The following is a 24,674-nucleotide window of genomic DNA, read 5'->3' as shown; positions in this document are numbered from 1 at the left end:
GACCCAGGAGAGTGTTCTTGGATTTCATGCAAGAAAGAATTTAGGGTGAGTCCACAGGGCAAAGTAAAAGTAAGTGAAGTAGTGAAAGCACAGCTACTCCAGAGGCACAGAGTGGGACGTTCCTGAAAGTCAAAGAGGAACGTGTCCACTAAAGGCACAATGCTTGTATAAACAGGATAGAAAAAGAGGCTGGGCACAGTGGCTCAGGACTGTAATCCCAGCATTTGAGGATAATGAGACTGGCAGATCACTTGAGGTCACGAGTTTGAGACCTGCCTGGTCAACCTGGTGAAACCTGGTCTCTACTAAAAATATAAAAACTAGCTGGGCATGGTGGCATGTGCCTGTAATCTCAGCTGCTTGGGAGGCTGAGGCAGGAGAATCACTTGAATCCAGGAGGTAGAGGTTGTAGTGAGCAGAGATCATGCCACTGCACTGTGTCCTGAGTGAAAGAGGGAGACTCCTCCTCAACAAAACTAAACAAACAAACAAACTATATATATATATATATATATATATATATATATATATATATATATATATATATATAATGGGCAGGTATGCTCTGCTGCAAGGGTTCGTGATGAAGGATTTTCTCAATTGCTGTATTTTGCAAGAATTGATAATTTTAAAGCAAAATTAGGAACGCCTTTGTTCTCAAGATATCGGGATATTAGGACACTCCCAAATCTGGGTCTGTTTGGTAAACATTATCAATCTGTTCCTTTAACCATAAACAGCTAGAGGCTAGGAATACCTAACGTTCTGGGAATGTAGCCCAGCAATTCCCAGCCTCATTTTCCTAGCCCTCACTCAAAATGGAGTCGCTCTGGTTCTAATGCCTCTGACACAAGGATCAAATAGGAAGTCAAAAGGGAAATGAGAAACTATCTTGGATTGAATGAGAATGAAAACAAACTGTATACATTCTGTGAGATGCCATTAAGGCAATGCTTGAGGGAACACATAGAACTAAAGACCTGTATTGGAAAAGAAGTAAAATCTTAAACCAGTGACCTCAGTTTCCACCATAAAGAAACTAGAAAAAAAAAAAAGAAAGGCAAATTAAACTCAACCTAAGCATAAGATAATAAAGATCACGGCAGAAATCAATAGAATAAAAAACAGAGAAAAATTCAGGAAAAAAACTCAATGACATCAAACATTGTTTCTTTGAGAATATCGACAAAATTGGCAAACCTCTAGGCAGACTACTCAGGTGAAAAAAAAAGAGGAGATACAGATTACTAATATTAGAAATAAAAGTGATCCATCACTACAGATTCTACAGATATTAAGAGATAAAACTAAACATTATCAATAACTTCAGGCCAATGAAATTGACAATTTAGATAAAGTAGGTGAATTTCATGAAAATACAAATTGCCAAGCCACACTTGGGAAAAAAAACTGCCTACATCTATTGAAGACATTCAGTTTGAATCTAAAACCTTCCAGCAGGCTGGGCGTGGTGGCTCACACCTGTCATCCCAGCACTTTGGGAGGCTGAGGCGGATGGATCACTAGGTCAGGAGTTCGAGGCCAGCCTGACCAACATGGTGAAACCCCACCTCTACTAAAAGTACAAAAATTAGCTGGGTGTGATGGCACGTGCCTGGAATCTCAACTACTCAGGAGGCTGAAGCAGGAGAATCGCTTGAACCCAGGAGGCGGAGGTTGCAGTGAGCCGAGATCACTCTCCTGCACTCCAGCCTGGGTGACAGAGTGAGACTCTGTCTCAACCAAACAAAACAAAACAAAAACCTTCCAACAATAACAATTCTAAGACCAGATGATTTCGTTGACAAATTCCAGAAAACCTTTAAAGAAAATACGATATCGATTCTACAGAAACTCCTCTGAAAAGTTGAAGAGAAGAAAACAGTTTATAACTAATTCAATGAGGTTGGCATAAAAGCAGAGAAAGATATTACAAGAGAAATTTAAAGAAAACAACAAAACGCTCCAGTCAATGACCTTTGTGAACATTAATGTAAAATATCTCTATTAGTTGAGGTTCCCCAGTGAAACAGAATCATTACGATGTGTATAGATACACAGAGATTTGTAAGGAGGGATTGGTTCACACTGTCATGGAGTCTGAGAAGTCCCACAGTCTGCTGGTCTATAAGCTGGAGGCCCAGGAAAGCTTGTGGTTTAGTTCAAGTTCGAGTCTAAAGGCGTGAGAACCAGAAATATCCATGTCCAAGAGCAGGAGAAGGCAGATTTCCCAGCTTAAACAGAGAGAGGATTCACTCTTCCTCCGTGTTTTGTTTCTGTTCTATCCAGTCCCTCGGTGTATTGGATGGAGCCTCCTCATGAGTAAAGGACTGTTGATTGTCCTGGGAGTGGTGCCATATGGGGGCTTGGTATTCGTCTCTGCTGCTGGGCGACTGGACAGTCAGCAGCGTCTGTGGTCAGGTCACCTTGGTGAGTGGGAGTCCACGTTGTGGAGACTATGCATACCTCCCATGGCCACGTTGTTCATGACAGGGGATTCTGGGAAAGCAGCTGACCGGTGTCCACAGATGGGTCATCTTTCCACTTGATTATTAAAATCACCTTTGGCTGAGGTTACCCTTTGGTGAACATTCGCATTGGATACAAATGTCTTCTTTTTTTTTTTCTTCTTCAGAGAAGCCTACCACATACTTCTTTCCCAGAGTTATTTGTCATCAATTTTTCAATCATTTTTCTTCCAGGTCCCTAACTATCCCACAAAACTGTTGGCCACAGCCCATGAATTGGTCCATAATTGCATATCCTTCCATTTCTCCTGCTAGGCAAAGTGAACAGCAAGGTGCATTACCTGAAGCTCTCCCCCCGGGAAGGTTTCCCCTCACCACTGTCCTTTAGGGATGCCCACAATGAAATTAAATTAGAAATAATAACAAAGTCAATATCTGGACAATCCCAAATATTTGGGATGTGCAAGGGAGGGCTGCCCTGCTGAGGTACCCACTCCCAGGTGGTGCCTACATGTTGGGCAGCATCCTCCATAAACCAGGTTTGAGTCTTCTTTTCTTCTGTTAGTTGATTGCAGGCAACTCCCCGTGAGGCCATAGGTGCAAGCTGGGAGAAGCAATGCAGTGTAGCAGGAGTGGGGACCATGGGCATTTGGGCCACTTCGTCATGTAACTGACATGTGTCTTCAGGACCCAGTCACATATAGAACACTTCCATTTGATAATGGGGTGCTGTGGTGCGTGACCAACGATATATCTGGGTGGTTCAGATAACCTCCAGTTCACAATGGGCAGCATAGGTTGCATAGCAATGTAGTGGTCTCAGGTCAAGTGTTCAGTTTCTAAGGACACCCTGCAGCAGGACTAGAACTGTCTCTCAAAAGGAGGGAAGTTACTGTGACAGGACCTTGATTCCAAGTCATAAGGGTCCGCACTGCAGTTTATCTGTGGGGACCCGCCAAAGGCTAACCAGCATCCCCAGGTGCCACTGACACCTCAGGCACCCTCTGATCTGCTGTGTCGTGTGGCACACACAGCACAGCAGCCTGCACAGCAGCAAGGACTTGTTCCAGAGCCTTCTCTTGTTCTGCCCCCGCCCTGACACTCCCCCGCCCCACAAAACTTGCAGCTTTTCGGGACAGTCTGTAAATAGATCAGAGTTACACATCCAAATGAGGAATGTCTTGCCTCCAAAATCAAGAAGTTCCTTTAGACGTTGTGCCTAAGGAAGGCTTACTGTAACCTTCATCTCCCAGGCTCATGCGATTTTCCCACCTCAGCCTCTGGAGTAGCTGGGGCTACAGTTTCACACCACCTAGCCTGGCTAGTTTTTCAGAAAAATTTATTGTAGAGATGAGGTCTCATTAAGTTGCCCAAGCTGTGTGTTATTGCTTTTGATTTATTATATTCCTAGGTAGAAGCAATTTTTTTTTTTTTTTTTGGTCTCACCAAGAGTGGAGTTTCGCTCCTGTGGCTCAGGCTGGAGGCGCGATGTCGGCCCACTGCAACCTCCGCCTCCTGGGTTCAAGCGATTCTCCTGCCTCAGCCTCTGGAGTAGTTGGGATTACAGGCATCGCCACTATGGCCAGCAAATTTTGTATTTTTAGTAGAGACGGGTTTCTTCATATTGGTCAGGCTGGTCTCGAACTCCCGACCTCAGGTGATCTGCTCACCTTGGCCTACCAAAGTGCTGGGATTACAGGCGTGAGCCACTGTACCCAGCCCAGAAGCGGTTTTAATGGCTTTATTTGGCCTCTCCCACGTAAAGAAAGTCTTGGTTGTAGGAGGGGCCAAATACAACATATCCTTCACTTTAGAAGCAATATCTTGGCATGCTCCACACCACTGGACACATAGAAGCCCCCTACATTTTTTTTCTCTCTCTCTCCTTTTAACCATAAGGCTTCCTTGCAAAATAAATGTTCATCAGATTTGTTTCCCACCCTCTGACACATAATCAAGGTAATGAACCAGGTCATATATTGGAGAAGGGAAAGGCTATCAAGATCCCTGCAAACTAAATTATGACATAGGGCTGGGAGCTGAGCTAGAACAGGGAGGTGTGTTGCTGCCTTGCCAGCTGTAAGCAAACTACTCCTGGTGGTCTTTAATAACAGGTAATGAGAAAAACCTGTCAGATCAGTAGCTCCATACCAATACCAGGGGATGTGTTAATTTGCTCAAGCAGTGAAGCCACATCTGGTAGAGCAGCTGCAATTGGAGTCACCACTTGGTTATGCTTATGATTAATCCACTGTCATTCCCCAAGGCCCATCTGTCTTCTGTACAAGCCAAATAGGAGAGGTGAAGGGGGATGAGGTGGGAATCGTCACCTCTGCATCTTTAAAACTCTTAATGGTGGCACTAATTACTGCAATCTTTGCAGGAATGTGTTATTTCTTTTTTTTTTTTTTTTTTTTTTGAGACGGAGTCTCGCTCTTGTTACCCAGGCTGGAGTGCAATGGCACGATCTCGGCTCACCGCAACCTCCGCCTCCTGGGTTCAGGCAATTCTCCTGCCTCAGCCTCCTGAGTAGCTGGGATTACAGGCACGCGCCACCATGCCCAGCTGATTTTTCGTATTTTTAGTAGAGACGGGGTTTCACCATGTTGACCAGGATGGTCTTGAGCCCTTGACCTCGTGATCCACCCGCCTCGGCCTCCCAAAGTGCTGGGTTTACAGGCTTGAGCCACCGCGCCCGGCTATGGAATGTGTTATTTCTTTGAGACAGGGAGAGTGTTGCTCTGTCACCCAGGCTGGAGAGCAGTGGCAAAATCACAGCTCACTGCAAACTCCGTCCTCAGCCTCTTGAGTAGCTGGGTCTACACTTGTGTACTACCCTTCCTGGCTATTTTATTTTTATTTTTTATTGCACATATGGGGTCTCACTATGTTTCCCAGGCTGGGTGGTTTTGATTTGTTATTTTCCTAGGTAGAGGAGTTTTAATGGCTTCACTTGGCCTCTCCCATCACAATAGCCCTCACTCCAGAGGTGACATATGCAGGGGTTCTATCACTTGCTCAGTACATCTCCTCCAATTCTCCATCTGGAACTGGGAAAGTAACCACAGCTTAGGTCTAGGGACCCAACTGGATTCACTGTGAGATGGACCTGAGCTAAAACTCTCCTAATCACCTGACCTCCATAAGCTTCTACGCTGACAGGCAGGCCACTGGGGTATGCTTTGGGTGTCTCAGCAATAATGTTAGTTCAGAGTCAGTATCCAGTAGTCCCCAGATTCTGCGATTATTTCATTTGCTCCATTGTATGGTTATGCTGGTCTCTTTGGGTACTGGGATAAAGATTAACAGTATAAACTTGCAGTGGTAGACTAGTATTCTTCCTCATGTGCATGTGGCTTCCCTTATTCTAGGAGTTGTGGGTCTGTAAACTGGATCAAGTCTAGGAATTGACTGAAGGGCTCCAGATTTACCCTGTGAAGAAAATTAAATGAAAATCAAAGGTTGATTTAATACTTAAAATGTAGTCAATGCATTTCACCATATTAATAAACTGTTAAAAAGCATATGATCTTCTCAATGCAGAAAAATGTGATACAATTCAAGCATCCATTGCTGATCAAACACTTAGGAAATCAGAAATAGACTACTTACTCAAGTTAATATAGGACATTGAGGAAAAACCTACAGTTAATGGTGAAAGAATGAATACTTTCTCCCTAGAATTATGAACTAGGCAAGGATATTTGCTGTAACAACTTCTACTTAACAGTATGGTAGAGATTATAGCCACTCCAATAAGATAGTAAAAAGACATAAAAGGTACCCATATTGAGGCCAGGCACAGTGGCTCACACCTGTAATCCCAGGACTTTGGGAGGCCCACATGGTGGAACCCTGTCTCTACTAAAAATACAAAAACTTAGCCGGGTGTGGTGGCATGTGTCTGTAATCCCAGCTACTTGAGAGGCTGAGGCAGGAGAAATGCCTGAACCCGGGAGGTGGATGTTGCAGTGAGCCAAGCTCATGCCATTGTGCTCCAGCTTGGGCAAAAAGAGCAAAACTTTGTCTCAAAAAAAAAAAAAAAAAGGTATTCACATTGAAAAGTAAAATATAAGACTGCCTTTATTCATACAAAGGGTACACACAATTGTTTATGTAAAAAAAATCTGATAAACTCTACAAGAAAAGCTACCAGTTTCAGCAAAATTGCAGAAAACAAGATTAATATCAAAATTTAATTTTATTTCTATATTATAGCAACAAACAAGAGAAAACTGAAATTCATAAGACAATACTACTTAAAATAGCATAAGAATATGTTAAGAGGTAGTAAATCTCACAAAAGATGTGCATGACTTGAGGACTGAAGGCTGCAAAACATGTCTCAAGAGGAAATGAAGCAACAGCCAAATAAATGGGGACACACACGATGTTCAAGGCAGAAGACTAATATTACTAGGATATCAATTTCAACCCAATTTATGTATAATTCCTTTGGAATTTCAATAGTCTGTCTTTCTTTCTTTCTTTCTTTCTCTTTCTTTTTCTTTCTTTCTTTCTCTCTTCTTTCTTTCTTTCTTTTCTTTTTTTTGGAGATGGAGCCTCCCTCTGTTGCCCAGGCTGGAGTGCAGTGGCATAATCTCAACTCATTACAACCTCTACCTCCCTGTTTCAAATGATTCTCCTGCCTCAGCCTCCCGAGTAGCTGGAGCTACAGGTGAGAGAGCTGAGATCACACCATTGCTTCAGCCTGGGTGACAAGAGTGAGACTCTCTCTCTCTCTCTCTCTCTCTCACACACACACACACACACACACACAAAAAAAAAAAAAAAAAAAAAAAAAAAAAGAAAAAGAAACAGAAGAAGAAGAAATAGAAAAAGAAGAATAATGTTGGAGCTGACATTGTCTGATCTCTAGACTTATCCTAAAGCTGTAATTATCAAGAAATTACTGTTAGCACACTGCGTGAAGCATACAGCATTAGCATAATGCTAGACAAATAGATCAGTGTCACATAATAAAGAATCCGGAAGTAATCTTACAGTTATATAAAAAACTTATTTTCAACAAATGAACAATTCAGTAGAGAAAGGATAGACTTTCAGCAAATGGTGCTGAAACAAGTGAATATTCCACATAAAATAAAAAGGCTTTGATTGTAATTTGTGCAATATATAAAACTTAATTCAAAACAGATTATAGACCTAAAATTATAAAGCTTCTAGAAGAAAACATAGAAGAAAAGTTTTGTCACCTTGGGTTAGACAAATATTTCTTAGATATGACACCAAAAATCCAATTCATTTAAAGTTACACATTGGATTTTATGAACATTTAACAAATTCTGCTCATTGAAAGATCCTGAGGATGAAAAGATAAGCCACAGAGTGGGAGAAGATATTGGCAATTAACATATCTAATAAAGGACTTGTATTCAGAATATATATAATATACACAAATACATATTATATATATAATCATAAATGTAATCTCAAAACTGTTTAACAAGCAGCAATGCAACCCAATAAAAACACAGGTTAAAAGATTTGAAGGGATATTTAGCAAAAGAATATATATTGATTGATGATAAGCAATGAAACAATGTTGAAAATCTCATTTGTTGTTAGGGTAAATTAAAGACTACAAAATGCTTCCACACACCTATTAGAATAGTGAAAAACAGGGAGGCTGACCATACTAAGTGTTGGAGAGGATGTGGAGGGACTTCAACTTTCATTCACGACTTGTTAGGATGTAAAATGATGCCACTTGGGGGACAGTTTGGAAGTTACTTCAATATATTCAATATTTACCTACCATGTGATCCAACCATTCCACTGTTAGGTCTCTACGCATGAGAAAAGAAATTATACGTCTACACACAGACTTATAGACCAAGGTTCAAAGCAGCCTTATTTGTAATAGCCCCAAACTGGAAACAACAGAAGTGTATAGCCGGTAAATGGCAAAACTAATTATGGTATGTATATACGATGGACTACCACTTATCAGTAAACAAGAATTACGTCAGCCACAGTGGCTCACACCTGTGATTTCAGCACTTTGGGAGGATGAGGTGGGAGGATCACTTGAGCCCAGGAGTTAGAGGCTTCAGTGAACCATGATTTTGCCACTGCAATTCAGCATGGGTGACAGAGAAAGATCCTATCTCAGTAAAAATAAATAATAAATAACTATTTATATATGCAGCTACGTAGAAGAGTCTCCAAATATTCTACTGAGTGAAGGTAGCCAGATATTGAGAGTACATGCTAGATAATACCATTTTATAAAACTCTAAAAATGCAGATTAATCTCTAGTGGCAGAAAGCAGATGAGTAGCTCTAGAAATTGAGGAGGGATTCTGGCAAAGGGTGGGGAGGGATCAACTCAAAGGGTAATGGATTGGGCACGATCTTGATTGCATGGTGATTTCATGAGTGTGAATGTATATCAAAACTTATCAGTGTAGGCCAGGCAAAGTGGCTCACACCTGTAATCCCAGCACTTTGGGAGGCCGAGGCAGGTGGATCACCTGAGGTCAGGAGTTCGAGACTGGCCTGACCAATATGGTGAAACCTCATCTCTGCTAAAAATACAAAGATTAGCCAGGTGTGGTGGCATACATCTGTAGGCCCAGCTTCTCCGGAGGCTGAGACAGGGTAACTGCTTGAACTAGGGAGAAAGAGGTTGCCATGAGCCCAGATCGAGCCACTGCACTCCAGCTTGGGTGACAGAGCAACTCTCCGTCTCAAAAAAAAAAAAAAAAAAAAAAATTTTAAAACAAAAATCTTACCAATGTGCCGGCTTGAAATATGTGCAGTTAATTATATGTGATTTATGCTTTAAAAAAACTGTTTAAAAAACACTTTATGAACTAAACCATATGTATCTATAGGCCAAATATATTCCAAGCCACCAGTTTTCAATGTCTGGAAGAGCAGGGTGCTGGAGACAAAGATGTTCAGTTTAGAAGTTCTTGTTCCTCTAGCTATAAGCCAAATTGCATAACCCCTAAATGGAAAAAAACAAAAAAACAAAAAAACAAAACAAAACAAAAAACATGCAGAGGCCAGGCGTGGTGGCTCGCACCTGTAATCCTAGCACTTTGGGAGTCTGAAGCAGGCGGATCACATGAGGTCAGGAGTCTGAGCCCAGCCTGACCAATATGGGGAAACCCCATCTCTACTAAAAAGAAAAAATTAGCTGGGTGTGGTGGCACATGCCTGTAATCCCAGCTACTCAGGAGACTGAGGCAAGAGAATGGCTTGAACCCAGGATGCGGAGGTTGCAGTGAGCTGAGATCGTGCCACTGCATTCCATCCAGCCTGGGCACCAAGAGTGAAACTCTGTCAAAAAAAAAAAAAAAAAAAAAAAATCTACTGTTTACTAAGGAAATCTATTGTTTACTGTTTATTAAGGTTCTTAGCAAAGTCAGGACAGCCCCCCGTGGTCTGCATACCTTCCAGTGAGCTCAGAGAGTTCCATTCCTTATCTCTTAGTTGGTATCAAGCTCACATTTTCTTTTGATTTTTCAGGTATGCTGTGCCTTGTATTTATCATGCTATTCTTTTCATACTATTGACTAAGAACGATCAGATCTGGGATTAGGTCCAGCTGAGTTTCTTAGTGGCCCTGAGCCCCAGCATCTTGAGGGTAAGATGAGGACAAGGAGACTCGAGGTACACACAAAAATGCAAGGTACGAGGGAAAGAGTTTCAGGCAGTGAGTGCGCATTCTTCAGTGATTAGTTGGACAAGTGGACTGCCTCGTGGTTTTCAAATCTTGTTATGTCTGAAATTTTCATATGAGCCCAGCGCAGTGGCTCACGGCTGGAATACCACCACTTTGGGAGCCTGAGGCAGGCAGATCACCTGAGATCAGGAGTTGGAAACCAGCCTGGCCAACTTAGCGAAACCCCCTTTCTACTAAAAATACACAAATTAGCCAGGTGTGGTGGCAGACACCTGCAGTCCCAGCTGCTCCGGAGGTGGAGGCAAGAGAATGAATTCCTTGAACCTAGGAGGTAGACATGGCAGTGAGCTGAGATCGAGTCACTGCACTCCAGCCTGGGAGACAGAGCAAGAACATCTTAAAAAAACATATGAATTTAAAGCAAAATAAAAGCCAAGTTCATGCATCTTAGATGATACGGAGGAAAACAACCCAGTGGTTTGGAATTAGCGAAGCCTCAAGTGAGGCTCACTCTAACTCCTGACCTTTGTTTCTTCCCTGGCTCGTTGGGCTCCACCTGGTACGGGGTCTGTCTGGAGCGTACAGTCTACCACGGTGTCCCATACCGCAGAATGCCTGTCAATGTGGATAGGCACCATCCACTCCACTGGGGGGCTGGATGAATAAAAAGGCAAAGTGAAGGCAAATCATCTCTCTCTGCTTGAGCGGGGACACCCATCTTTTCCTGCCCTTGGACATCAGAGCTCCTGGTTCTGGGGGCTTTGGACTCAAACTTTGACTTATGCCATTGCCCCCTTCTACCTCTTCTAAGGCTTTGGACTTGGACTGAAGCACATGCCAGCTTTCCTGGGTCTCTGGCTTACAGACAGCACTTCTCAGCCTCCATAACCACATATTTATAATAATTTAATTATTATAGAGCCTATATCTATAATAATTTAATCTCTCTCCTATACACACACACACACACACACACACACACACGTACACCACCATGCCTGGCTAATTTTTTGTATTTTTAGTAGAGATGAGGTTTCACCATGCTGGCCAGGCTGGTCTCAAACTCCTGACCTCATGATTTGCCCAACTCTGCCTCCCAAAGTGCTGGGATTACAGGCGTGAGCCACCGTGCCCAGGCTGGAGTGCACTGGGGGTGATCTCAGCTCACTGCACCCTCCGCCTCTCGGGTTCAAGGGATTCTCCTGCCTCAGACTCCCAAGTAGCTGGAATTACAGGCACCTGCCTCCACGCTTGGCTAATTTTTGTACTTTTAGTAGAGATGGGGTTTCACCGTGTTCTCTTCATCTAACCTTCAGTTCCATTTCTGTCTGGATTTATTTTAAGGTAGGAGTTATCACCTAAGAAAAAGCCACTGAATAAAAAAAAAGTTTGAATTACAAGCAGCTAGATAAAAAGGAATATTAAATAAGCAAAACAGTCATAGAGAAAAAAGAAAAAGAGTCTGTTAGTGAGAGCTATCAATTCCATACCCTCCTTGGAAGTGAATCACAGTGAGAACGTTATAAATACCTTGTGAAGAAGCCTTGAAGCCTGTTCACAAGTGGAAGGCGAAGGTTGTGCTATCCAGCACTGTTCCTCATGGCACTTTTTTAACATATGAAATGATTTAACATTCCATTAACTATTGGTCCATAATTATCATTTTGCTTATAATTTCCATTATGAAACACCTTTGAACAAGCCGTTGTTTCCAGATAGACCCGGTAAGTTTCCAGGGGGAAAAATGAATGGCGAGTATTACAGTGAACTGGCCAGAGGTCTGTATCAAGAGTAGCTATGAACAGATCTGAGACACCTAGCACAAGAGAACAGGTGTTCGTCAGTGGTTGGACCTGGGCCCAGTATTGTTTAACAGCTTTATCAATGACCTGGGTGAGATGGAATGGAAAGCATGCTTCATACATTTGCAGTGGACGTAGAGCCAGAGAGGGACAAACAGGCTCCAGGAGAGACAAAATTCAAATCGACCTCGGCAAATGTGGCTCCCACAATTCCGAAACATACATTGACTAGCTTTATGGGTAGAGAACAGTTTAAGGGAAAGACAGAATGATAATGAAAGAAAAAGCTTTCTGTTTTTCAGCAGTTTGCCAACTGACTGGAAACAATGAGTAAGAATACAGGCAAAAATGGTAGCCCAAGAAAGCAAGGGACATCTGTGTTTGCAGAGCTGACACTGATGGCTCCCAGTGGCTCTACAGCGCTCAGAGATTCTCTAAGTGACTAGGCTGAACGGAGGGAGGTAGGGCAAGGCGTGGCCAGCTCCACGGTGGAAATGAGCGTCTTAAGGTTAGTCTGGGAGGATTGAATGGCACAGAGGGATACTCAGCCAAAAATGGCACAATTTTGTCAATAACATGAAAAATAGGTGACAAAAGCAAGCAAAAATCAATCAACTAAGATCATGTAAGTCGATGTCAATAGAGATAAAAAGTAAAATTATAAATATAAAAAATGTTCAGTTAAGTGTAAGTAAAGGAGAAAAAGCTCTGCTCTAGATAGCAGTTGTGTAGGAGAACCCAAAATTTGGTATTAGGAGATGGGAGAGAGGTGAAAAATCTTGTATTGCTATGAGACAATTTATTTATTTATTTATTTATTTATTTATTTATTTATTTATTTATTTATTCAGATAGAGATTCACTCTTATTTCCCAGGCAACTGGAGGCTGGAGTGCAATGGCACAATCTCGGCTCACTACAACCTCCGCCTCCCAGGTTCAAGCGATTCTCCTGCCTCAGCCTCCCCAGTAGCTGGGATTACAGGCATGTGCCACCATGCTTGGCTAATTTTGTATTTTTAGTAGAGACAGGGTTTCCCCATATTGGTCAGGCTGGTCTCAAACTACTGACCTCAGGTGATCCGCCAGCCTTGGCCTCCCAAAGAGTGGGGATTACGGGCGTGAGCCACTGCGCTCGGCTGAGACAGTATTTATATCATATGCATTTTATTTCCTTTGAAAGCTAAACAGACAGAAGTATATATAAATATAGTCATACTTATATCAATAAAGTGTGTGTGTTGGGTGAGATCACCTTCTGTACATTTAAAATAAAGATACAAATCACATATCATAAAAGTCATGCTTTTAAAGTCTTTCTTTGCTTAAGTACAAGGTGGCAGAAAACAGCTAAAATTAACAAACTGGATTGATTTAGCTTGGAGAATAGAGAAGCATTGATCCCAAACAATGGAGAGTGTATATTTTCAGAGTAGAACAAAGTTTTCCTGACTGTAAAGGTTCCTCTTGATAAAGACTTTTGGAATTAGGATAAATCATCATCTTTCTGTTTTGTTTGTTTGTTTGTTTGTTTGAGATAGAATCTTGCTCTGTTGCCAGGTGCCAGGCTGGAGTGCAGTGGTGTAATCTCGGCTCACTGCAACTTCCGCCTCCTGGACTCAAGCAATTCTGCCTCAGCCTCCCGAGTAGCCGGGACTACAGACACATGCCACAATGCCCCACTAATTTTTGTATTTTTACTAGAGACAGGGTTTCACCATGTTGGCCAGGATGGTCTTGATCTCTTGACCTCGTGATCCGCCTGCCTCAGCCTCCCAAAGTGCTGGGATTACAGGCATGAGCCACCATGCCTGGCCAAATCCTGATCTTTCTGGCAAGGTGTAAATGTGGTCTCACACAACAGTAAGACAGTGCCTTTCGATTTTAGGGCTTTGCGTATGTGTTATTTGCTTCTGGTGTTTCTCTGTTCTCCGATTGTGTTATGTTAACAGCTGTAAACTCAGAGAGAGAAAAAACCCACACGTAGGAAAACAGATAAGCATCAGTCATTTGGGCCAATGTAACATTTTTCCCAGATTTTGACAAAATAGCCAAATCAGCAGCTGAGTGTATCTTCTATTTTTTATCATTGAACGGCAGTACTCCACAATGGATTTTTTAATGGGCTGTCATCATTAGAGCAGATGGCATGAAATGGTGCAATATTAAATATCAGCTCACTTGCCAGCAGGGTGAGGAGTGAGCTGTTGTCAATCTCAAGTGAACCAGGAGGATAAGAGAAACTTCCTGGTGATCTCCCACACCTCTGTCATGGGCTTGTGAGCCTGCTGACCCTCCTGCTAGGCCTGAGCATGGAGATGTCGCTTCTCACCTTGCAAAGAAAGCCCTGCTACTGAGTCACGTGATTGCCAGGTGAGCATCTCCTCTTCTCCCACTTTCCATGGAGGGAGGAAAATAGAATGTGGACAGCATCTGTGCCACCTGACCCACAAAAACCCTTTGTTCTCAGGTACTCTGCCATCTGACGGGTGTTAAAGGCCTGGTGGACCCATTGAGCTGTGTGCTGATTGTCATCCTCTGTGAGTTTACAAGGAGATTGGTCCGTCTCAAGGGAGAAGACTGCTCGTTTGAGAGGGGTGAGACTCCAGCCAGGGGGAAGAACAACTCTTCAGGGCGACATCCACCGAAGGTGATCAGAGTGCATAGTTTTGCTTTGTTTCACATGTAAAGGCGATTTCCAAGTTCCATCTATTCATATAGATCAGACAAAAAAGCACCAACATGCAGTAGGCTGACACATGAACCTGGCAGAATTTGCGTTTCTCTTATTGCATTTGCAGTCATCAACCCTTAAGCCTCCTTCTTTGTATATTGCTTTGTACACCCACTGAGTTGAAAGTATGCAAGCATCTACCAAGCAAGAAATATGTCAAATTCCCTGTCCAGGCTTTTCCACAGTAATCAACCAAAATTAATAAAAATAAAAGCAAGGATGACTCTACCCCCAAAGGAAGGAGAGAACAATTAGGAAAGGTGTCAGGAGACATTGCTATAGGATTTTAGCTGCACTCACTCGCTTCTTTAGAGCCTAATAGAGACCTTTCACCTGCAGCTAACGAGCTGGTTTTTAAAATTTGTTAGTACTAGTCAATGACGCCTATTTTGAAATTCCAAAGAATATCAGATTGTTCCTTTTCAAATTACCATCTGCACTTCTATACAATATTAATATCTAATATAACATCGAAACAACCTCTAACAAACGACTGCATATTGGAAATAGTTGTGTTACATTATAGTTTTCGCAGTAAATTCCCGTTAGAGAATTTGCATGTATGATTAGGATTCAGGCTGAAATAATATGTTAGCATCAAAATATGATCACTGCCAAAGTATCTTGGTCATTTTTTTTTTTTTTAAACAGAGTCTTGCACTATCTTGCCCAGGCTGGACTGCAGAGGCACAATCTCGGCTCACTGTAGCCTACACCTCCTGGGTTCAAGCAATTCTCCTGTCTCAGCCTCCTAAGTAGCTAGGAGTACAGGTGTGCACCACCACACCCAGCTAATTTTTGTATTTTTAGCAGAGATGAGGTTTTACCATGTTGGCCAGGTTGGTCTTGAACTCATGACCTCAGGTGATCCATCCCCGCCTCAGCCTCCCTGAGTTCTGGGATTACAGGTGTGAGTGACTGCACCTGGCCCAAAATATCTTGGCCATTTAATAAGGCTTTTTGTATCTGGAATTCTTTCGATGAATTCTTGAAATGATATTACATGCATTATGCCTCTTTTATAGCTTGGAAGGCATGATCCCATTTGTGTATCCCCACATATGTGGAGAGATTTAAAATAGTTCAACAATATGTGGAGACTTAAAATAGTTCAACAAAATGTTGAAAATGATATTTCTGGTAGTGGGAATTGTGGTGATTATAAAATTAAAATTTTTGTGTTGTTTGATGTGTGTGTGTGTGTATATATATATATATATATATATATATATATATAATGCATATATATCTCCTTTACAAAATTAAAAAGTTATTTAAAAATTACTTGAAAATACCAGCTAGATTCATGCTTCTTCACGTCTCAGTGCTGAAACTAAGCTGTCCCTGTAATAACAAGGACATTTTCAAGTGATCAAATTGAGGAAACAGGCATGGTTCATTCATTCATCCATCCTTCAGTTGTTTGAAAGTTTATTCATTCAGTCATCCATGCAGTGTGCCTAATAAATGTTGGAAAATGTGATTATGGTTCAGTCAATAATACCGACTCTCCAAATTAATGATTTTCTTTTAAAATATTAATCTTAAATGATTTTTTTTTTTGAGGTGGAGTCTCGCTCTTTTGGGGGCTGGAGTGCAGATCGCTCACTGCAAACTCAGCCTCTTGGGTTCAAGCAATTCTCCTGTGTCAGCCTCTCAAGCAGCTGAGATTACAGGCGTGCACCACCACGCCCAGCTAATTTTTGTATTTTTAGTAGAGACGGGGTTTCACCATGTTGGTAAGGTTGGTCTCGAACTCCTGACCTCAAATGATCTGCTTGCCTCAGCCTCCCAAAGTGCTGGGATTACAGCGCTTAAAATGTTTTTACAATTGGGTGCTACTTCCAGGGTGAAGCTATTACTGAGAGCTAGCACCTCAGTGCAGACAGGGGGCTATGGGCAAAAGGCCCTCATTGGAGCTGCAATTCCCATCTATAAAATAGGAGAACAAAAATGTTGGCCTCATGGGCCCACCCTGAGGATTACATGAATTTGTTATATTGAAGGGTATGTTGGCATATGAAATAATTAGCAATTAAGGTTGGGTGCAGTGGCTGGCGCCTGTAATCCCAGCACTTCGGGAGGCTGTGACAGGCGGATCACTTGAGGTCATGAGTTTGAGACCAGCCTGACCAACACGGTGAAACTTGGTCTCAGCCAAAATTAGCTGGCTGTGGTGGTGGGCACCTGTAATCTCAGCTATTTGGGAGGCTGAGGCATGAGAATTGCTTGAACCCAGGAGGTGGAGGTTGCAGTGAGCTGAGATCATGCCACTGTACTCCAGCCTGGGTGACAGAACAAGACTGTAAAATAAAAAATCAGCAATAAAAAGTGCAAAACATTTTAAAAACCTTTGTTTTATGCTGAATACATCTGAAACAGATAGTTTTGCTTATTTCCTACAGCCTGTCCATTAGATGCAAAGACTCTGAATGTCTAGGATAATTTGAAGAATACGATTATAATAAAAATTGGTTATAATATTTGTTTTCTTTATACTCCTTTAGATGAGCTATCTTTCATGTGAATAAAATATTCTCCAATAATATAAATAATTGAAAAATTAGACTTTTTTTTAATCTTGAAAGCAAAAGATAAAAAGAAAACCATGCAGATGATGGTTGCTGGCCTCTACCTCCTTTCCACAGCTCTGTCCGCAGCTCCTCACAGTACAGAGGAAGGCTTTATGATCTCAGACCGTGCTCATTCCCAGTCCAATCCTGGTTTGGGCAACTATAGCCTGTTAGGTAATAAGAAGTTATACGCTAGGATTGTTACCATTGGGGTACTTTAATTCTTTTCAAATGTAGAGGGTTAAGCAAATCTGGTATTAGCATCACTCGTGGCCATATCACTATAAAAGACACTCCATTATGCATTTTAAAATTCAATTTTATTTTTCACCTGTATTTGTAAATGGGCACATGTTATAAATTCTTTCTCTTTTCCTTTTGGTGGAAGAAAACTTGAGAAGATAACAGGGTATGGGATCTCTGACTTCCCTGGTCCAAGACATAGTAATTAAACTCCATTCCTCTTCCTCAGATGCAATTCAGGCACATTTCCAAAGAAAAGAGAAATCGATTTGATTGGGTGAAGTAGTAATTAATGAACCAATCAGTTTACATTCATGACATGTGAAGAAGAGGACACATTTCCTGTCGCGCTTCTTGATTCAGCTATGACTGCCGGGGCGACACTTCCTAACTGGCTTTTCTTTGACCCTAAGTATGTGCATTGAAACCCCCAGTGGTTTCCACATTGGAGATTCATAAATTCAGCCTTACAGCATCATGAGCACATAAGCACTCCCAGTATCTCTGGATCTGATGTTCCCATGACACACAATACAGTCTGTCCAGTAGCAGGGCTGCTCGTATTTCAGGTCTGAGCTATGATAGCACCTTCCAAATACGGAAAAGGATAGGCAGGCTGTGCGTTGTCAAGGCAGGTGTGGAGTTTCAGTCCATGAGGAAGAACGTATGGGATCCCTGGTGTCAAGTGTGCCTTGGCATCCTTCCCTTCTGGAAACTCCAGATACACAGGGCTGGGGCAACCATTGCACGTTCCATTAGCAAATGTTTCCCTAGAATGGAGAGCCCTGCTTCTGAGTGACGTGCGGAATGTATACCAATGTCTCGTATTGTTTGCATCTTTTTTTTCTTTTTTTGAGATGGGGTTTCGCTTGTGTTGCCCAGGCTGGAGTGCAATGGCATGATCTCGGCTCACTGCAGCCTCTGCTTCAGGGTTCAAGGGATTCTCCTGCCTCAGCCTCCTGAATAGCTGGAATTACAGGCATGTGCTACCACGCCCAGCTAATTTTGTACTTTTTTAGTAGAGATAGGGTTTCTCCATGTTGGTCAGGCTGGGCTCGTATTCCAGACCTCAGGAGATCCACTCACCTCAGCCTCGAAAAGTTCTGGGATTACAGGCAGGAGTTACTGCGCTGGGCCTATGTCTTTTTGTGTTTAAATCTTGCTTGCTGTACATACTGATCATACCGAATTAAAAGAGTATTACACGAACAAATTGAGCTGCAATGGGCTGTAAATTGTAAAAAGGCAAATAGAACTGAAGGGTATGGAATTTGTTTACTAGCAGAAGCACTGGAGTTGAGGTCAGACTGGTTTGACACACAGCTCGTAATTTTTAGGAACGGAAACTAAGGCACTCACTTAAAACTTCTGCTGTGATTTTTCTTAATCATAAAGTAGGGATAAACAATAATGAATACCTTATATAACTGTTATGAAGCTGCAAATTTTGTAGACTATTAATTGCCAAACTGATCTCAGAATCCATTGTATGGGGCCGGATGCAGTGGCTCACGCCTGTAATCCCAGCACTTTGGGAAGCTGTGGTGGGTGGATCACAAGGTTAGGAGTTCGAGACCAGCCTGACCAACATGGTGAAACCCTGTCTCTACTAAAAATACAAAAATTAGCCAGGTATGGTGGCACATGCCTGTAATCCCAGCTAGTGGGGAGATTGAGGCAGGAGAATCGCTTGAACCCAGGAGATGGAGGTTGCAGTGAGCTGAGATCGTGCTGCTGCATGCACTCTAGCCTGGGTGATAGAGAGAGACTTTGTCTCAAAAAAACACAAAAAAAGAATCTATTGTATGACAAGAAATGTATTAGTGACTTAACTGACTCCTAAAACAGTTGGAACAGAAAACTCATAGGGAATTGTTCCAAGAAGAGGAACAACCCACAGCCCTAGTGGTCTCTGTGTGAATCCCAGCTGTACTCTGTGTGAATAGTTCTAGTCTTTGATCTCTTTCAAGTCATTGATCTCAGGTTGGAAGTAGCCCCAAGAAGCCGTCTTGTCTATATCCCTCCCTATACGCTAAAATTTTATAGATTCCATAGCTTTGGTCCAAAATGGTGAACTGACTTGCTCAAAGTCACAAAGCTAGTGTCAGATTAAACCAGAAATTGTGGACAGTAGAAGATTCTGCTATTGTGAGGTTCTCCTAAGAACTTGCAAGTGATATCCTGACAGTTTGGCAGGTAAAATCAGCACATAATGTATGAACCTGTGTGTCTACAGAAATTGCCCTGAAGGATAGACATGTCTGAATGTATAGAAATCTGGGGCCTGTTAACTTCTGTGCAAAGAGGGTTAATAGAAGCAACTAGAGTGCTTTTCGTAGAGTCTACAAAGTGATGCCATGGGGTCAAGCTTAGTCAGATCTCTCTAGCTCCGTGCAGAGGAGACAGTGTTCTAATTAGCAAGCTTAGCCTCCTCAGGGAAAACGGTGGCCTTAGGCCACATCAACTCCGTGGGCTCTGCCTTCAGACGGATCAGCTGCCTCTGATCCCATTTTTTTTCTGGTTATAATTTGTTTTCCATATAACTTTTCCAACAGAAGAAAAGACACATCTTCTTGGATGTGATTTCTATCTCTCTGAATATTGATATAGCTCAACACGATTTAAGAAGTCGATATCTGGTCTTTACACTGGACTCTTGTGAATTCGATTAATGGGAATTAGTTTCTTTAAACAAATCACTGTTGGGTTCACACACACACCTGACAACTTCCACTTGAAGGCTGGTGTGAAGATCCTGAACTGAGAGGACTCTAAAATGATAAAGGGGTCACAAACAGCTAGCCATCCACCTCCTCTGCGGCATCATCCTGTAACGTCATCAGCGCTACCTCACCTATTCCAGTGCAGTCCTCTTTGCACTACCAGGGAGTACCCGAGGCGACGCTCTTAGCCCCACTCCTCCCTTCCACGTCTCTTGCAGGCAGCACAAACTCATCACGCAATACTTCCTATGGAACTTGGATGTGGCCCACTTGTGGAACCTCTGCCAGTGGGATGCTCACGTTCCTCAATGTAAGGGTTCCATGAGATGAGACCTATTTGTCTATCCTATATCCCTGCTGCAGATGACAGTGTCCCTGATGTTCCTGAGCTGACGGCAGAGGTGTGGATGCTGTTTTTTTTTGTTTTTGTTTTTGTTTTTTTCTAGACGGAGTTTCGCTCTTGTTACCCAGGCTGGAGTGCAATGGCACGATCTCGGCTCACCACAACCTCCGCCTCCTGGGCTCAGGCAATTCTCCTGCCTCAGCCTCCTGAGTAGCTGGGATTACAGGCACGCGCCACCACGCCCAGCTAATTTTTTGTATTTTTAGTAGAGACGGGGTTTCACCATGTTGACCAGGATGGTCTCGATCTCTCGACCTCGTGATCCACCCACCTCGGCCTTCCAAAGTGCTGGGATTACAGGCTTGAGCCACCGCGCCCGGCTGTCTGCTGGGTTTTTATAGTTTGAATGGTGGAGCGGGAGAAAATAGACAAGTAAAGATAACATGTAGAAGTGGCTTTTGCCGGGTGCGGTGGCTCACGCCTGTAATCCCAGCACTTTGGGAGGCCGAGGTGGGCGGATCACCTGAGGTCGGGAGTTCAAGACCAGCCTGATCAACTTGGAGAAACCCCGTTTCTACTAAAAATACAAAATTAGCTGGGCGTGGTGGCGGGTGCCTGTAATCGCAGCTGCTCGGGAGGCTGAGGCAGGAGAATCACTTGAACCCGGGAGGCGGAGGTTGCGGTGAGCGGAGATAGCGCCATTGTACTCCAGCCTGGACAACAGGAAAGAGCAAAACTCTGTCTCAAAAAAAAAAAGAAAGAAAGAAAGAAAGAAGTGGCTTTTGCCTGTGATGTGACAGTGCGCTAGTTCGGATCATGAAGCAACGTTTCACAGCCTATTGGATGGTGCTGTGTCATCGGGTAAGATGTTTATCAGCGTGTGAGAAAACTTGCTTTGGGTTTTATTCCACCTATACCATGTGTTCAATAATCATTTTCTTAACAAACAGAAACTGGCAACCTGTGAGGATTTGCTATCCAGGTTTCCACACTCTTCCTGCTAGGCAAGTTTCATGAAGGTGAAGTGTGACAATGGCAGCCTTATTCATGACTTAGAGTAGTTTCAATTTTCTGTTGTTCGTTTTGGCATCTTGATTTTTGGCAAAAATCCAGGATTTCCTAATTGAATTAAAATTTAGTATGTGAAGTTTTGTAAATGTAACAGGTTCATAAAAATTGAAACAAGTTGTATTTAAGGCACACATATGAACCTCAACTTTACCACAAAGGATATAGTCATTAAACAATAAAGAAATATACAGAGAGGGAGAGTGAGAGCCACAGAAGTGCTGTTTTGCTGTTGTTTCTACTGTTATTTAAACTCAAGCCTTTTTTTTTTTTTTTTTTTTTTTTTTTTTGAGACAGAGTTGAGTTTCACTGTCACCCAGGCTGGAGTGCAGTGGTACAATTTAAGCTCACTGCAACCTCTACCTCCCGGGTTCAAGTGATTCTCCTGCCTCAGCCTCCCTAGTACCTGGGATTACAGATACACACCACTATGCCCAGCTAATTTTTGTAGTTTTAGTAGAGACAGGGTTTCACCACATTGGCCAGGTTGGTCTCAAACTCCTGACCTCAGGTGATCTGCCACCTCGGATTTCCAAAGTGCTGGGATTACAAGCATGAGCCACTGGGCCTGGCCTAAACACAAGTCTTAATATCAAAGTTTTGCTCCTCTGAGATATTCCTTTAGGGCAGCTTTGGTGTAATAATCTTATTTATTGATTACCAACATATTTATTGAGTGCCTACTATATTCCAGAAGTTCTTCTAGGTATCAGGAACAGAATAACAGAACCTCATGGAGATAAATCTTGGAATTTCCCCACTACATCAGAAACCCTCGCTAGCAAAAGCTGTTTCTAATCTAGCACAGCTGTAAAATAAAACAAAGATTTATTAGATGAAAACCAACTTTTTCATCTAATAAAATCTTTGTTTTACTCTATAACTTCCATTTATCATGTTGTTAAGCTCTTTTTTCTTTTAATTTTTATTATGTCATACATATTGCCAAGTGTACACTTCTTGTAAATACACAGCTGCTGGAGTTTTTAGAAATGTGCATACCTGCATTATCACATAGTAGGGCAAGATACTGAACACAGAACATTTTTAGCACTTTTAACATTTTTAGTCTCTTGGTGCTCTATCACCATACACAGAAGAGGAAACACTGTGGTTTTTTTTGTGTGTATGGCTTTTCTTTTTCTTTCTTTCTTTTTTTTTTTTTTAGACAGAATTTCACTCTTCTTGCCCAAGCTGGAGTGCAATGGCATGATCTCAGCTCACTGCAACCTCTGCCTCCTGGGCTCAAGCGATTCTTCTGCCTCAGCTTCCCAAGTAGCTGGGATTACAGGTGTATGCCACCAAACCTGGCTAATTTTTTATATTTTTAGTAGAAACGGAGTTTCACCATGTTAGCCAGGCTGGTCTTGAACTCCTGACCTTAGATGATCCACCTGCCTCAGCCTCTCAAAGTGCTGGGATAACAGGCATGAGCCACCTCACCCAGCCTACTTTTGCTGTGAGTTCCTCCATATACTTGCACTGCGGAGAGTGGCTGTTTGTTCTTTGTGTTGCTGTGCAGTCTTCCACTGTATGAATGCTTTACAATTTAGTATTCTTGATTCATATTTGGGTTGATTCTAGTTTTGGCCATTATGAATCAAGCTGCTATGCCCATTCTATTGTGTGTGTTTGGTGGATATGAACATTTGTTATTGGTGGTGGTATATCTAGGGATACAATGGCTGAATCATACAGCAGATATGTCCTTAGCTTTAGAAGCTGTTGACCGTTTTCCAAAGAGGATGTGCCAATTTACATTCCTGCCAGCAGAATATAAGAGATCAATTTGATCCACATTCTTGTTAACACTTGGTATTGTCAGTCCTTTACATTTAGCCATTCTGACGTGTTTATGAGAATTGCATTTCCCTGATGACTCATGTTCATCATAATCCGTATTCTGGTTTCTACATCCGGAGTGTGTGAATTTGGTTAATGTGAATCATTGTCTGTAATCAAATCAGTACCAGGCCCACAGAAAGAGCTGAATTTCTACTTGAAAAGCTGAGGATAAGACCCTGAGCTGAGATGATATGAAGCAAATTAACCTTGAGAAGTCACATGCAAATGGCCATGCACCTCCACTCCACACACAATCCTTTATCCTAATCAGAGCGGTGCGGTGCATGGCCAACTTAGTTCCTTCCTTTTGTTATTCAACTGCTTCAACTTTGGTCTAGATGAAACAGGAAAAGTTTCCTCATCCCCGTTGCAGATCTTTCGATGAGGGGTGTGGCTTGCTTCTTCAGTGCCTGGTTGCTCAAACCTCTAGGGGGAGCATGCAGACAGGCAGGTTTTGGGGAGCCTCGACCCCTTAGCAGCGTAAACACAGCTCCTGAGGCCCCAGGGGGAGTGTGTTCCAGGGCGCTCTTTCAGTTTAGCCATCCATAGGTGACTTGTGTTAGTCAGCTCCATCAGACCCTCTGCCTTATTGCAAGGACAGAAGGCTTTCTGTATCCTGGGTTCTTGCTTTACTGTACCAGAAAAATCAGATCACTTGTGGGCTTGGAGGATGAGTGCAAGATTTTTTATTGAGTGGTGATAGTTCTCAGCAAGGTGGGTGGGGAGGCCAGAAGGGGGATGGAGTGGGAAGGTGGTGGTTTTCCCCTAGAGTGAGGCTGCCCAGCGGCTGGGCTCTGCTCTGACCACCGCAGCCAAACTCCATCTTGTTCCAGTGGTTGATAGCCTGCCAGCATCTGCAGTGCCTCTCAGTGTGCTTTTCCACCAGTGAGTTTCTTGTCCAGCTGCTGTGTCTCTGCCTACTAGTGTCTCAGGGCTTTTATAGGCACAGGATGGGGACATGGTGGGCCAGGATGGTCGTGGAAAATGCAACATTTAGGCACAAAAACAGAAATACCTGTTCTCACATAGGTCTGTGGGCACAGGTCCAAGGCCAGGGACCTGCCCTTTTCTCCCCAGCACTGTTTTTCTGTGGATCCTTCCCTGCTCAGTGCCTATCATTTAGGCCCCTATGCTGTACCAAAACTTCACACATGAAACAAAAACTTGGGTGAGGATGAGGCCCCAGCGGCCTTTTGTTAAATTCCCAGTGTCCTTCATC

Source organism: Saimiri boliviensis, chromosome 10 (assembly GCF_048565385.1).
Source record: "Saimiri boliviensis isolate mSaiBol1 chromosome 10, mSaiBol1.pri, whole genome shotgun sequence".
NCBI lineage: Eukaryota > Metazoa > Chordata > Mammalia > Primates > Cebidae > Saimiri > Saimiri boliviensis.
Note: the sequence above shows the minus strand (reverse complement) of the source record.